This window comes from Gracilinanus agilis, chromosome 3 (assembly GCF_016433145.1).
Source record: "Gracilinanus agilis isolate LMUSP501 chromosome 3, AgileGrace, whole genome shotgun sequence".
Lineage (NCBI taxonomy): Eukaryota > Metazoa > Chordata > Mammalia > Didelphimorphia > Didelphidae > Gracilinanus > Gracilinanus agilis.
Window position 1 is genome coordinate 131,165,528 of NC_058132.1, and position 16,884 is coordinate 131,182,411.

Below are 16,884 nucleotides of genomic sequence, written 5' to 3' on the forward strand. Positions count from 1 at the left end.
AACTTTTATCTGCTGAATTTGATCATCTTAGCCATTTCATACATACATATCATATATGATTATATACATTTCTATTCATCCTCTTCTATCTACTTATATAATCACCATCTAGTTCTAGCCCCTATTACCTTTCTCCGAAGCTCTTGTAGTAATTTCCCACAAATTCTTCCTGCCTCAAATCTCTTCCTACTCTACCATCCGGACCTGAACTCAGCTGCCAAAATGATTTTCCTAAAACATAGACTTGACAGTATCATACCCATTCGCCTACTCAGTAAACTCCATTGAATCCATTCTTCTTCTAGGATCAAATATAGAATCATTTATTTAGCATTTAAAGTTCTTTCCAACCTTATCCCTATCCTTAAACACAACAATCTATCTCTTATCTCAGTGCCTTTGTATTGATTGTTCCTCATCTCTTAAATGTTTTTCTTCTTTTCCCATAGCATCTTAGAATCCCTGGCTTTCTTCAAGATTCTCCTCTAGTGTTTTCTTTTTCAAGAATCTTTTCCCAGTCTCACAACTACTAGTACCTTCTCCTCTAGTTACCTTGTATGTATCTCAAATATATGTAGATGTTGTTTCTCCCATTACAGTGTAAGATTTTTGAGTGGAGGGCCTGAGTTTTTGTCTGTTATTTGGGTTTTTTTGTCTTTTTGTTTTGTTTTGTTTTTCTCTGTTTTTTTTTTGTTTGTTTTTTCTTTGTATCTCCAGGATTTAGCAGTGTCTGGTATAGTGTTTGATAATTTTTTCTTGACTGAAGCAATGTTAGCTATGACACTAGATAACATAAAAAAATGTTAGGGCGGCTAGGTAGCAAAGTAAATAGAATGCCTGGCATGGAGTCAGGAGGTCCTAGGTTCAAATCTGGCCTCAGATAATTCCTAGCTATGTGCCCTTCAACAAGTCACTTAACCCCAATTGCTTAGTCCTTGCCACTCTTCTGTCTTGGAATTAATACTAGAAAAGAAGGTAAAGATTAAATTTTTTTAATATTAAAAGTGTTAAAGGAGTTATATAAGCAATAAATTCTATAAAAATTTAAATAAATATAATAATTTGAAGTGCTCATAGGGTTATAATCCATAGGCCATCTGGTCTAACCCCTGCATTTTACAGATAAGGAAACAGAGAATCAAGGAGATTAGGTGATTTGCCCAAGGTCACACAGGTAGCTAATATCAGAGTTGAGATCTGAAGCCAATTCTTCTGATTCCAGAGCAAATGCTCTTTTACCTACTAGGTTAGCCTTTATAGAGGACTTAAGGATAGATTTTGAATAGGGTCAGTAGAGTAGATGGTATATTTCAATGCCCTGTCATATATTCCACCTGAATCAGTATCAGTACCCTAAGTTCAACATACTTAAAATAATAATACTTAGCTTCTCTCAAAAATGACTTCTACTCCTCATTTCTTTATTTCAATTAATGGTGCCATCATTATCCAGTTACCTAGGCTTAAAACCACAGAATCATCTTTGAACATCACCTTTATATGGGTAGGAGGACATTTATTAGCTTTTTACTATGTTCCAGGCACTGTGGTTTTATTCCTATACCCTTTCCTCCAATCTAATTAAGTCCCCCATTTTAGTTTACCTGGCTCTTTTGATATATCTCTGATATCAATCACTTGGTATTCCCATTGCTTTATTTTCTTATGTGTAGACTAATGTGACACTATAGCTAGACTCTTCATCTCCCATTTTGACCCATCTTAAGTTCATCCCATAAACTGATATGAGTTTAATTTCCATAAACTATCACTATGGCTATATCATTATCCTATTCTAAAATCTTCAATGACTCCCAATTGCCTTTGAGAAAAGTCCAAATTCCATAGCCTGATATTCTCCCTACACAATTTTTGCAATAAGCTCATCTTCATAATAATATTACCTTTGTAATATTACTTTCCAGTAATACCCATCAACCTTATACTTCAGCCAATCTGATATAGGTGTCTATATGTATATATGTATGTATGTATGAAATGGCTAAGATGATCAAATCCAGAAGATAAAAGTTACTCATAAGAATAAAGGCAATTTGCAACAATGAAATATATTCTTACATTTGGTATTGTTTGATGAAGCTATCCTTCAAGTGAGTTTTAGACACATATTTACAGGTTTACTATTCTATATTGGTATAGTTGGTATTATATAGATTTCAGTCTGTGGTGTATCTTAATATAGATCAACCTGTAGCAGTGGGAAAAGATCTCTGGATTTGGAATATATAAGAAATCCAGTTCAAGTCTTTCTTTTACTATTTATAAGGTACTTGAAGAAGGTTGTTATTTAATTTTTCTGAGTCTCAATTTCCATTTAGCACAGTACCTGGCACACAGCAGGCACTTAATAAATGTTTGTTGATTGATTGTTCTATAAAATAGGAATCATAGGAACTGTAGTACCTATATGACAGTTATTGTGCAGATGAAATGAAATAATGAATGTGATACACTTTGTAAACCTTAAAGTGCTATATGAATTTCAAATATTGTTATTATTAGGAAACTCCATCAGTTATAATTTCCAAGAATCATCTGGCATAGGAAGTGCATTTCACAAAAATGTGAACTGCAAATATTATTTTAAATTATATTCATTAAATTAAACCACATTTAATATTGTGGTCTCATCACATTAATCTATATTATGAACCACTGCAAAGGACTTTTAGACTTAGCCAGTAGCCCAGAAAATGGAGCCCTGGGTTAAAGAACCAGTCAAAAGTTGGGGTTGAACCTAGGATTTTCTACTTTTGAGGCCAGTTCTCTCTCCACTATGCCATGATGCTTTTAATTTTTATGTAATTATACTGAAAATACTTTGAGGAATTCAATGGAGTTTTGATCTCATCAGTAAGGTTACTTCTAATGCTAGTTTGTATCACAATCCCTGCTTTTCATGATATGGAAAGCTTACCCAGGTCTTTCTGTAAATTCTCTTTACTTCTGCTCAATATGTTAAATGTCTTCCTCTGGTTCCTTTATTAACAGTAGGATGCTTGAGATGTTCATTTATGACCCCTCATTCTTGATACATAACAATTTACCTTATTTTTAATCATTCATAATCTTTATGCTATATTTTATACCAATTTCCATATACTATCTGTAGGATTAGGGAAACTGTAAGATGGCAGGGGTCTGTGACAATCAAGTCTCCCTAATCTTTGGTCTTTGGAGAAACACACACACACAGGCAGGCTTGACTGAATAGGAGGGGCTGGAGCTTGTGGAAATGCTCCTTTACCTCCCCACCTCCCACTAAGTAGTTGGAAGTCAGTTAACAGTTTGGTAATGGTGGACAATCTGGCTTGATAACTTCTGGGCTAAGATGGTAAGTGGGGAAAGGCTAAACTCCTTATGATGATATCTTTCTCTGAATTATTTCCCCACAGGATAGAATAGGTGAAGCTTGAAGTCTTAAAAGCAATTCCCTGGCTCAGCGGTTAGGATCAATTTCAGAGCCACAAGTAGGAGGAACTTGGCTTATGGAGGTTGTGAGTGTATCCCCAAAATATCTGTATCCAGACACTGTTCCTAGTTGATAAGGGTTTAATGATAACAGGGAATGGGAAAGGGGAAATGGCTTAGGATTGATAGGTAAGGAGAAAGCTACCTAATACAGCTATGTCAAATAAGCAGCCCCTCCCCCAAAAGGGGGAAAAGTATCTTGAATGGCTAAATTCTTATCTATGCCTGTAAATACTCTTCTTTCTAAACCTGGATAGCTAAACTAAGGTAAACTGAGGAATTGCTTGAAGGTCTAACAAAAGTAAGACAGCTTTGGCTGTCAGAGACTGAATGGCTCAGCTCAGAGCCACACAGATTGCCCCTCTGCTCAGATCCAAGAGCAAAGAAAGACAGCCGGATCAGGACCAGGACCCAGGACCTCCCCCCCCCCCCCAAGCAGGGTTACCTGCCTTTTTATACCAGGATTCCAACTGCCTTTAACTGCCCCTTCTCTTAGAGTTCTGGGGGGCACTATGGAAATCTGTGCTACAGCTTGAACACCTTTCAGCAATATGGGTCCCACACGTCACTAGTAATATGCTACAAACTACTAAACACAAAAAAAAAACATCTGTAATCACATATAATTGTTTTCCTTTTGAATTTATAGTGTTCTGTTGTTCAAGGACCTACAGCACTACTCTCAAAATATTGGTGATAAAAGACAAAATATCTTGTGGCAGCTATCCCTTTGGATCACTGAAAAGTATACAATCCCAAATATAATACAACTCAATCTTCATGCTCAATTCTGGACCCAATTCATCTACAGAAGAGTACATGTTTTAAAATTCACTTAGTTTTTCTGGTATAGATGTTAGTTAAACCATTAACTTTTGAGTTGGTTTGGATCTTGTTGAAGAGACTCGATAAAGTTAATGGCTTTGTTGCTGTAGGCCCAGGGTCATATGCAATAAGGGACATTTGGAAAACCCTTAGTATGATGAGTTTGCAATGCTCTGGACCTAAGAAGAGAAGACTGATGAAGCTGATGGACTACTTTTTCAGGAAGATTTCCCCCTCTTGAAGGGATGGCTGCAAGAAGAAGCATGGGATTGTAATTTGGCTGTCAGGAAAGGAGAAAAAAAATAGAGTAATTAGGCATTATAGCTTCTCAGTTGTTCATGAGGTGTTGGCTAGGCTGAGGCTATTGTTGTGTGCCATCAACCCAGCTGATAAACTAATAGTTTTCTCTGGCTTCACCTGTCATCCTGGTGTATCAAATGAAAGGTGGCATATGGGGCCACTCTCAAAACTCTGCACTTGCCTCTCTTGGTCTCCAGGAGAATATCTAACAAGTAGAGATGTACTTTCAGAGGGAAAAGATAGAGGGAAAAGGGAATGAGAAAGTGTAACCTATAACAACACAGATGCCTTTGATCCTACCCTGTACATATGTACAAGTAACTACAAAAAGATAGAATTGTATTATTACTGTGAGAATTAATCTTAGCACATAGATAGCAGGAAAGCAGAGAGCTAAGTCAGTTCTCAAGGGGCCATCTTGTACATCCTCTTTTCAGTATTCAGTTCTTCTGTGTCTGGTAGATGAACACATTTTAAAAATTATTTCTCTTTGATATTCAATTGACAAGTACATCCTATGATAATGTACACATAGTATATATTGTTGGACACAACTTAATTTCTAGTCTCTGCTTCAGTATCATCAAGATAATTAAGGTTAAAACTAGTTTCTGCATCTATTGATTAGGATTTATGAAAATGGTAGTCACATGGCTTGCTTTCATAATGTCATATATCTCTAGTGTTCTTTTCAAAAAATACAGTAGTTCTCTTATAAAACTACACTTAAGAGAATGGCTTTCATCATCATCTCACTATCATTTCCCCACTTTGATATGCTGTCTGCCTTTGCACCAGCCCCTGAAGTGAATGGATAGCTGTGAACAAGTCATTTAACCCCTCTGGGCCTCAGTTTCTCTATCCATGAGGTAATTGAACTAGAGAATCTTTGAAGTCCTTTCCAACTCTAAATCTATGATATAATCTGACCAATTTTTTCAGTGAAAACAAAAACAAAAAAATGGATAGTGTTTTTAAAAGTTATATTAAAAGATCTCTGTCTCTGTCTCTCTCACAGATCTGTAGCTGGATGGGGGATGGGGGAGGAGAGAAGGGGGAGAGGGAGAAGGAGACAGAGAGACAGAGAGACAGAGAAATGAAGGAAGGAGGGGGGAGAACATGAAGGAGGAAGGAAAGAAAGAGGAATAAGGAAAGAACAAGAAAGAAATATGGCACAATAGATAGATGTTGGACCTAGAGTCAGGAAGATCTAAATTCAGATCCCACTTCAGACCCTTATTTGTGACTGACCCTGGGTGAGTCATTTAACCTCTAGTTGCCTTAGTTTCCTCATCTGTAAATGGTATTAATAGCACTTACCTCCCAGAATTGTTGTAAGGAATAAATGAGATAATATTTGTAAAGAGCTTAACACAGTGCCTGACACAAAGTAAGCTCTATATCAGCATTAGCTATCTATTGTTGTTGCTGTTATTGTTATATATGGGTCTAGCTATGGTTTAATCAGGAAATAGGACTCCAACTATGGAAATTTTCTTTGCCAACACAGATCCCCAATTCTCCAAATTTGTAATTTTAGAGACCTACCTGGGAGCACTGAGAAGCTAAGTAATTTGTCCATGATACCATGGCTAATATGTGGTAGAGGCAAGATTTGAACCTGAGTCTTCCTGGTTGGCCTTTAATCCTCTATATCACTACCTCTCATAAAAAAGATGAATAATTACAATGTTAAATAATATGTTCAATATTAATAACGTGAATTTATATAGCAGCAGCTGGTAGCACAATAATAGAGCCATGAGCCTAGAGTCAGGAAGATCTGAGTTCAAATTTGACCTCAGGCACTTCCTAGTTGGTGACCATGGGGAAGTTATTTAACCATTTTTTGTCTCTGTTTCCTCATCTGATAATGGGGATTAAAATAGCACCTACTTCCCAGGGTTGTTGTGAGGATCAAATGATATAACATTAAGTATAAAATACTTAACATGGTGGCAAATTATAGAAACTACATAAGTGCATGTTCTTTTCCTTTGCCCTTATGTAGTGTTTTAGAGTTTTCAGAGCAGTTTACATATAGATTGTCTCAATTTTGATACAATAAACCTATGAGTTAGATAGTACAAATCATCAACATCTCCATTTTACAGATGTGGAAACCAAGCTTCAGGGTTTAAGCAACTTGCCCTATATCTTATAGGGATCAAGTTTTAGAGCTCAGGACTTAAATTTAGCATTCTAATCAAATGATCATTATTCAATAAAATAGCTCTCAGATAAAAGCCTTAATGTATTGTCAATCAATAATCATTAATTAAGTGTTTACTATGTCCCAGACACTGTGCTAAATATTGAGAGCACAAAAACAAAACAAAAAGCAAAGACAGTCCATTTCTTCAAGGATCTTACGTTCTAATTGGCATGTATGTAAATAGTTCTGTATAGGATACATACAGAATATGTTCAAATGTACCACTTTGCTGTGACTTCCCTTTCACAAAGCAAAGCTGCCTACATCTCCCCTCTAAGGGTTCTAGGAGTACCCCTGAGGAATTAGGGGTACCTTGTGCTATTAGATCATTTCCCATTCTCATGTATTCCCCCCCCCATTGTCAACTACCAGTGAGTAACACCTCAGCCGTATTTAACCAGTTAACATTGATTATTTTTTATGAAGAGATATTTCCTTTCTCAGTCCCAATACCACCACTTCCAAAACCTCAGCCCCTAAGGAGAATGTGTTCACACCTAATGTACTTTCTACACAGCCCGGAACCAACCAAATTCATTTTCAAATGGCTGGATGAGTCTTCTGTCTTGACTATCCATAGACTAGATCCCAAAGGTTGTTCCTTGCCTCAAAGGCTCAGTTGTGGACTGGCTATAGAATTCATATAGATTCCCTCCTAGACTTTAGGTGGCTGAGGTCTTGAACTCTCAGAGTTCACAGTCTCCAATCTCCAACTCTTAACTCTTTTTCCTAAAACAAACAAACAACAACAACAACAAAAAAAAAAATATTAAGGCAAAGAAACAAGGCTGGTATTCACAAGTTACATGTTTTACCTCAGATGGGGAAAGTCTAAGACCTCTTCCATTAGGGTTTTGCTACTCTTTTTTCACTGGAATGCCACCAGGAAGGAAGAAGACAGTTCAATGAGAAGGGGCTTTGAGTGACTAGTGACTTTTGAATGCACCTCAGTTTTAGCTACACAGCCAGTCAAAAAAAAACAAAAAGGGGGCAGCTGGGTAGCTCAGTGGTTTGAGAGCCAGGCTAGAGATGGGAGGTCCTAGGGTCAAATCTGGCCTCAGACACTTCCCAGCTGTGTGACCCTGGGCAAGTCACTTGACCCCCATTGCCTAAACTTACCAGTCTTCTGCCTTGGAGCCAATACACATGACTCCAAGGCAGAAGGTAAGGGTTTTAAAAAAACGAAAAACAAAAAACAAAAAAACTCCTCTTCATTATATGGCTAGAAGAACAGAACAATTTATAGAGTATCTCCACATGCTCAACAATCTACATGGAGACTATATCAGCTAATATACACATTCATAAGAACTAGACTTATTGACATGACAAAACTAGTGGAAATGTGCATCGGCCATGGGTGGGGGGAGTGCGGGGGGCGAAGGGGAAAGTAGGAGCATGAATCATGTAACCATGTTAAAAATGAATATTAATAAATGTTTAAAAAAAAAAGAACTAGACTTATTGGCCAGTTCCCAGGTGCATGATGTAGCCTTAAAGAAGAAGGCAATAGGAACTGTAGAAAAATCTACTATAGAAGGTAGTATTGAAGCTGACTCTCAAAAGAAGGCAGGGATTCTAAGAGGAAGAGGTGAGGAAAAGGCACATTCCAGGTATGGGTTACCACTTGGGTAAATTCATAGATGTGAGAAGAATTATATATATGAGGAACAGCAAGTAGGTCAGTATAACTAGACCAATGAGTTTGTGGAAAGGTGAAATATATAAGAAGAAAGGAAAGATAGAAAAAGACCAGGTTATAAGGGGTTAAAAATACCAAATAGAGGACTTTATATTTTATTGTAGATATAATAGGAAACCTCTGTAGTTTGTAAAGTAAGGAAGTTAACAATGGTTAGCCCTACAATTTTAGGAAAACCACTGACAATTGAATAGAAAACAGATTGGAGTGGGGAGGAAGAATTTGAAACATAGAGTCCTAATATGAAGCTATTACTATAGTCTGAACAAGAAGTGTTAAAGACTTGAGCTAAGGTGTACGACTGCAGAAAAGAAGTACTTTTGTAAGAAAAGTTGTAGAGAAAGAAATAGGATCTCAGCACCAAGGATAGGGAGAAGATAGCACAGGAGACTTGGAAGGGAGAAGAATAGGTTCTGAACAAAATTTGGAATAGAAAAAGATAAGGTAAGGAGATCAAACAAAGGCACTTAAAGTCTAGGTGATGGAAGCCTACACCAAAGTGGTAGTTGTGTGAGAGAAGGGGATGGATACTGAAGATGCAGTGAAGATAGAAACTACAAAACTTTGAAACAGATTGGATATGTGGAGCACATTGAGAGAGGAACCAAGAATGACACTCAGATTGTGAACCTATGCCCCTTTGGTTTTCAGAATTTTACGCAAAACAGTTTAATTGGATAATTTAGATAAAAACAGAAGCAGTTAGGTGATGAATTCCCTTGAGTGCAGGCCTTGAAGTTAGAACAACTTTGCAAACCTTGAAGTGCTATATTATTGGAAAAGTGGCAGGTCATATCTACTAGTTTAATTTGTCATCTTTAAAAACATTTTAAAAATTAATTTAAGGGCAAAAACAAGCAAGCAAACAAACAAAAAACAACTAACAAATCCAAAACACTAATACTATTTGCCAAAATTTATCTGATGGATAACAGCAGACTACTTTCCCTATCCTCTTCTAGTATAATAGCAGGCCGGGTAAGAAAAGCACCTGCTTATTTTCATTCCTTGCTTGCCACCTCTAATGACTTTTTTCTTTGCATGCAATATAAAGGACTGCATAAGATAACTTCTAAGGTTCCTTTCAACTCTAAGATTCTTTAAAATAGTGACTACCCTCAAATTAGATATTAAGTAAGGTTACTTCTTTGGTCATTTTTTTAAAGGAGACAGAATTTTAAGGTATTAATCTTTTTTTTCTTTTCTTTCCTCTGCAATAGATTTTTTTTCCATTTTTATCCTTAGCTCCATCATCATTCATGTCTGGAAACATTGAGCAATCTCAGTATTTTAATGAACTCTGGAATTTGGTGCAACTTTTTGCCCTATTAAACAATTTCATTTTGTTCACTTGTTTGAAGTGATTCTTTTGTATACGAAATTAAATATGGAAATGTATAATTGATAACATGAACCATTACACTCCTATTTGTTTCTTAGGTGTCTCAAAAGGTTTCCATAACATTTATTACTAACAAGATATTTGGGAAATAAGAAATATAAATTGAGTATTTTTGTATCACACTAATTGTCAGGAAATTAGGACAGTGAGACTATAAAATAAATATTATTTTCTATTATCATTGGGGTAATTAATGAGGTAGAAGGGTGTAAGAAATTTCATGGAGACATAAGTGGGCAAAAAGATAGATTAGTACATATGTGATGGATTTAAGTTTATCAGCTAGTATAATAAGGAGTTGGATAGTTCTCCCATGATTTCATTGTAGTAATAGGAACTCTATTCAGGCAATATCTGGAGAAAGGGATTCCAAGATGAGGTCTTTCTCTTCATCCACACAATTGCTACAGATACAACATCTCTTGCAAGAAATGCTATTATATTATTTTTTATTGGTCCTTCTACTTCTGGCCTCCTTTTCTCTAATCCATCCTCGAATAGCTGACGAAATAGTTGTTCTAAGGCATATATCTCATCATATTAAAAACTGCTTAAAGACTCTGTGATGGGACAGTGATAAAGTCCGAGGAACTCTCAGTTAAGAAAATTACTCTTTGAATTCAGGCCAGTAACTTCATGGCACAATGGATAGAAAGTTGGCTTTGGAACAAGATCACATAATTAGTATGTCAAGGGTGAGACTTGAGCTTAGATTTTCCTGGTTACAAGACCAATTCTTTATCCATTGTGTTATGTTGAAGTATTTTCTCTCTATCAAGTTTCATTTTATTAAATTAAAATAATTGTTCTAGTCTTTAAAGAACTTTATCACTTCTGCTTTTGGAATTTTTTATAATTAATTTAAGTTTTTTCCAGATTATATATCAACATAATTTTTTAAATATTTGCTTTCTAGCACTATGCAATCCATGCTCTCTCCCTCCCATCTCTCCCCATTGCCCAAGAAGCAGATAATATGATAAAGGTTGTACACATATTATCATACAATGCATATTATTATACTCATTATGTTGGGAAAGAAGACACACATCACCTAAAATAGAGAAAAGTTCATGGAGGAAATAAAATAAAGAATATTATGTTTCAGTTTCATTCAACTCCATCTCTTCTTTCTATGGTGGTGCATTTTTTTTTTCTCACGAGTCTCTTGTACTTGTTCTGGATCCTTGTCTTATTTATAATTAGGTCATTCATAGTTGATCATATATTATTTTTTGTTACTATGTACAATGGTTTTCATGGTTCTTCTTATCTCACTTTGCTTCGCTTCATATTAGTTTTTTGAGTGGTTTTTTTTGTGATAATCTTTTTTTGTCATTTCTTATGTCACAATAGTATTCCATTACAAGAATATACCACAATTTGTTGAGCCATTCCCTAATTGATGGAAAGTTTTTAGTTCTTTGCTGCCACAAAAAGAACCGTTTTAAATATTTTCATGAAGGTAAATTCTTTTCCTCCATGTTTAATCTCTTCAGGATACAGACCTATTAGGCATAGTATTATGGTTCTTTGGGTATGGTTCCAGATTGCTCTCCAGAATGTTCATATTAGTTTGAAGCTCCACCAGCAGTGAATTCCTTTTTCGTCATGTTAGCCAGTCTGAGGATTGTGAGGTGGTATTTAAGAGCTGGTTTAATTTGCATTTCTCTAATCAAGAGTGATTTGAAGCATTTTTTATTTGACTAAAGATAGTTTTAGTTTCTTGATCTGAGAATTGCCTGTTCATATCCTTTGACCATTTGTTGATTTGGAAATGCTTTGTAACCTTATAAATTTAACTTGGTTCTCTCTATATCTGAGAAATGAAACCTTTGTTAGAGAGACTTGCTATAAAGGTTTTTTTTTTCCAGTTTCTTTCAAGATAGAATTCTGTATTTGAGTGTGGATGTTACTCCCACTTTGTACCAATTCTGATGAGAGTAGGCTTTAAGTATTGCCCACTATCCTCCCCATCTTGCCTTCCACTGTATTGATTCATACCTGGTTCCTCATCCTCTTTCTTATGCCTTGATTTTTAGAAATATCTAATCATTTTCAACTGATTTCCCGTTCTCTGCCTATATATGCTCCTATTCCTTGCCCTAATGGTGATGAAGTTAAATATCTTAATTACCTTAAGTATCCCATGTACTTTAGATATCTTTGATTCTTTTAGTATTATAGATATCTTAAGAACCTTAGTTATCACCCTCCTAGTAGTAATGTAATCAGTTTAACCCCATTGTTTCCCTCCATTACTTTAGTATCTTAAATATCTCTTCTATCATAAATATATTTTTAAAAAATCCTTACCTTCTCTCTTAGAGTCAATATTGTGTATTGATTACAAGGTAGAAGAGAGGTCAGGGCTAGGTAATGAGGGTTAAGTGACTTGTCCAGGGTCACACAGTTATGAAGTATCCAAGGCCAGATTTGAACTCAGGATCTTTAGGTCTCTAAGCCTGACTCTCATTCCACCAAGCCCCCTAGAGGCCTCCTTACTATAAGTAACTAAAATATTCTAGTTATCCCCTCCTCATGCAAGGAAAGAAATCAGTTAAACCCCACTATTTCCCTTGATTACTCTAAGTATATAAAATACTTTAAGTATCTCTTATACTATAGAAATCTTAAGGATTCTGGTTACCATTTTCTCATGCAGGGATGTGATTACTTTAACCCCACCAATTCTCTTGAGTTATCTTTTTATGCTATTTTTGTGTCAAATTCAATCTTTGGGGTTTTTTTTAGCTGTTTTTGTCAGGAATGCCTGGAATTCCTCTATTTAATTAAGTATCCATTTTTGTTTTCTTGGAGTATTATGCTCAATTTTGCCAGGTAGATGATTTTTGGATGCAGGCCTAAATTCTTTTTCTTTTGGAATATTATATTCCATGCCTTCTAAGCCTTTAATATAGAAGCTACTAGGTCCTGTGTATTCCTGATTATGGTTGCACAATATTTGAATTTTTTTTCTAGCTAGTTGTAATATTTTTTGTTTGGCTTAGGCATTGTATAATTTAGTGATAATAGTCCTGGGGTTTTTAAATTTTGAATTTCCTTCAGGAGATGATTGGTGGATTCTTTCAATTTCTATTTTCCCCTGTTGTTCAAGAAGATCAAGGAAGTTTTCTCTAATAATTTTTTTCAATACGATGTCCAGGCTCTTTTTCTTTTTTAAACCCTTATCTTCCATCTTAGAAGCAATATTGAGTATTAGTTCCAAGGCAGAGAAGTGATAAGGGCTAGGCAATGGGAGTTAATTGACTTGCCCAGGGTCACACAGCTAGGAAGTGTCTAAAATCAGATTGGAACCCAGGACCTCCCATCTCAAGACCTGGCTCTCAATCTACTGAGCCACCCATCTGTCCCCTACAAGTTCTTTTTCTGATCATATCTTTCAAGCAATCCAGTGGTTCTTAGATTATCTCTTCTAGAATTATTTTCCAGCTCAGTTGTTTTTCCAATGAGAGATTTCAAATGTCCTTCTTTTCTTCTTTTTTTTGAATTTGTTTTGTTGTTTCCTGCTATTTCATGAAGTTATTAGCTTCCATTTGTCCAATTCTAATTTTTAGGGAGCCATTTTTTTCTTTGAAACTTTATACTTCCTTTCTTAGGGAATTATTTTCCTATTTGAGGCATCATAATTTCTTTTTACAACACTATTTTGATCAGTAAGCTTTTGTTCTAAGTTGTTGATTTTTTCCTACCATCTTATTTTCTAATTTTTCTTCTTTTGAGCTTATATTTTGGTCATCTTTCTTGTTGTGATATTATTCTAACATCAAGCTTTTCCTCATTCTTTTGCTCATTTTGGAATTATTTTTTTCCTGTGATTTTGTCTACATACTGAAGCTCAGCTCCATTCCTGGGAGGAGCGGAGTACTCTTCAATGTTGTTCTATGACTGGAATCAACTTTTTCAGTCAGATCGAGCACTCTGCAAAGGAGGCCTGCTATGTGGAGGTTTGCAGCTATTCAGTTCAGCTGGTTCAAGTTGGGTTCAGTCAAGGTCCATCCAAGGCTGGACCTTGTTAGCTGAGTTCCTCCCACTGCTTTCTATGCAGGGTAGCATCTGGCCTCTGTTTCAGTTGGATTACACAGGGCCACTTTCCTTCCACCATTGCTTATATGATATTGGGTTAGTTTCCACTCTTTGCTGAGGTTGGACTGAGACAACTGTGCTCTTTCTCCAGCTCTTTGCACTGAATTTTGTCTGAGTTCTGCTGAGGCTTGGTCAGCATTCTCTCCTTTTAGCCAATGAAATAAGTCCTTCTTATTCTCTCTCCATATTGTTCTGTGCCAGAACACTGTTTCTGCCCTTCCTCTGATGGTTTTTCACTCCAGTTTTCATTTTGAGGCCTTTTTGATTTTCTGTGGTTTTTGAAGGGTGGTGGTGGGTGTGCTTCAAGTTTTTCTTACTTTGCCATCTTGGCTAGATCTCTTCAGTATTCCCCAACTCAGTGGCAAGGGATCCATGAGCTCTGAAGCTGCTGCTACTACCATCACTACCTTATTGCATCTAACTTCAAATCGAGCATCTACTATTGGAATATTAATTGTATTAAACTTTATATCATCCCCAAATTTGATAAGCATACCTGGGTTTTTAAGCAAATCACTGATTAAAAAAAAGTTAAAAAAAAACCTCATAAGGGCTAAGTATAATACTCTGACAACTCATTAATCCACTTATTCACACTCAGTCTCTCAACCAGCTATTAATGAACTATCATCTAGCTGACATTTCTTCACCTAATCTATAAGGATATTATGAGAGACTTTGTCAGATGCCATGTAGAAACTGAGATATACTATGTATCCAGTATTTTATTTGAAGACTATTTGAACCTTATTTCATTTTATTTTTAAAATAAGGTTACTAGATTCAGTAATTCAAAAGACTGTCAGTATAAATTTAAATATTCAGGAAAGAAGATGTACAGTTTTAGAGGAAAAAATAATAAGCTTAATTTGGAATGCTTTGAATTTAGTTGAGGATGGGATGTCCAGATGAGTAAGTATTGTAGGAAGTTGGAAAGGTAGATTTGGTACTCAGAAGAGAGATAAGTGATGGAAAAAGAGATTTAGGAATTCTGTGCATAGAGGTGAAATTTGAAGCAATGAGAGTCAATGAGACTTCCAAAGGAAAGGCTATTAAGTAGAGACAGAAGACACAATAGTCAAATAGACCTTTGTGTTTGCCTCAAGTTGCGTAATATGGAAGCTGAGAAAGTACTGATGAATATAGGAATAAATATTTAGAGAAGTAGGAGGAGAGCAAAGAGAGTATGATATCTTTGAAGCTAAAATATGGTATTTCTAAAACTGGTTGGCACAGTGGATAGAGTGCCAGGCCTGGAGTCAGGAAGTCTCACCTTTCTGAATTCAAATCTGGTCTAAGATATTTACTAGCTATGTGACCCTAGTCAAATCACTTAATCCCATTTGCTTCAATTTCCTCATCTATAAAATGAGTTGGACAGGAAATAGCAAATCATTCTAGTATTTTTGCCAAGTAAACCCCCGAGGGAATCACAGAGTCAGACATGGCTAAAAAAACAACTGAATAACAATAAAATAGAGAAAGTATCAAGATGGAAGGATTGGTGAATCATGTCAAAGGCTGTAATCAAAGAGGATAAATGCTGAAAAAAGGCCATTTGATTTGGCATTTAGGAAGTCACAGGTGATGTGAGAAAGAATTGCTTCAGTAAAGTGGGGGGAGCAGAAATGTGATTTTGAAGTTAAATAGTTCTTGCTTCTTGATGGAAAACGTCTCACATCATTTGTCAGTAAATTTTTGCCTATTTGAAGGCTTTGAAGGTTTGGGGAGCACTGATTGGTCAGAGTTCACTGACCTTATAGCTAGTCTTTTTCTGAACTCATGATTGATCTTTTGGGCATCTTAATGTTAGTACACATTAAATACCCCCAGTTGCTTGACACACAGGCTATTCTTTTCTGTATGGCAGGCCAGTATTAGGCAGTTTTGTTTAATTAGCCTAATTATGACATATTCAATAACTTTGAGAGACAGTTATTATTTCAGGGTGAGCAGCCTGGCAGTGCCAGTTCTCATATGTATACTGAGAATGGCTTTGGAATAAACTACTATTATTCTAGAATGAGGGGCAGGGGACAAATGAGAAGCCCAGTAAAACTTATAGGAAAGATATAAAGAGGGGCAGGTAAGTAGCATAGTGTATAGAACACCAGGCCTGAAATTGGAAGACCTGGATTCAAAGCTGACCTCAAGATATTTCCTAACTGTGTTACTTTGGGCAAATCACTTAACCTCAGTTTTTATTGCTCTTCTGCCTTAGAATGAACATATTGATTCAAAGAAAGAAGGAAGGATTTAAAAAAAAAGCTATAAAGAGGGAGAATTGCTTTAACAATTTCAGAATGCTATTTTAAAGTATTTATGTATGGTGACTTTTTTTTTCAAACATTTATTAATATTCATTTTTAACATGGTTACATGATTCATGCTCCTCCTTTCCCCTTCTCCCCCCGCACTCCCCCCACCCATGGCCGATGCACATTTCCACTAGTTTTGTCATGTGTCCTTGATGAAGACCAATTTCCAAATTGTTGGTAGTTGCATTGGTGTGGTAGTTTTGAGTCCACACCCTCAATCATGTCCACCCCGACCCATGCGTTCAAGCAGTTGTTTTTCTTATATGTTTCCTCTCCTGCAGTCCTTCCTCTGAATGTGGGTAACATTCTTTACCATAAATCCCTCAGAATTGTCCTGGGTCATTGTATTGCTGCTGGTACAGAGGTCCATTACATTCAATTTTACCACAGTATATCAGTCTCTGTGTACAAAGTTCTTCTGGCTCTGCTCCTTTTGCTCTGCATCTGTTCCCGGAGGTCTCTCCAGTTCGCCTGGAACTCCTCCAGTTTATTATTCCTTTGAGCACAATAGTATTCCATCACC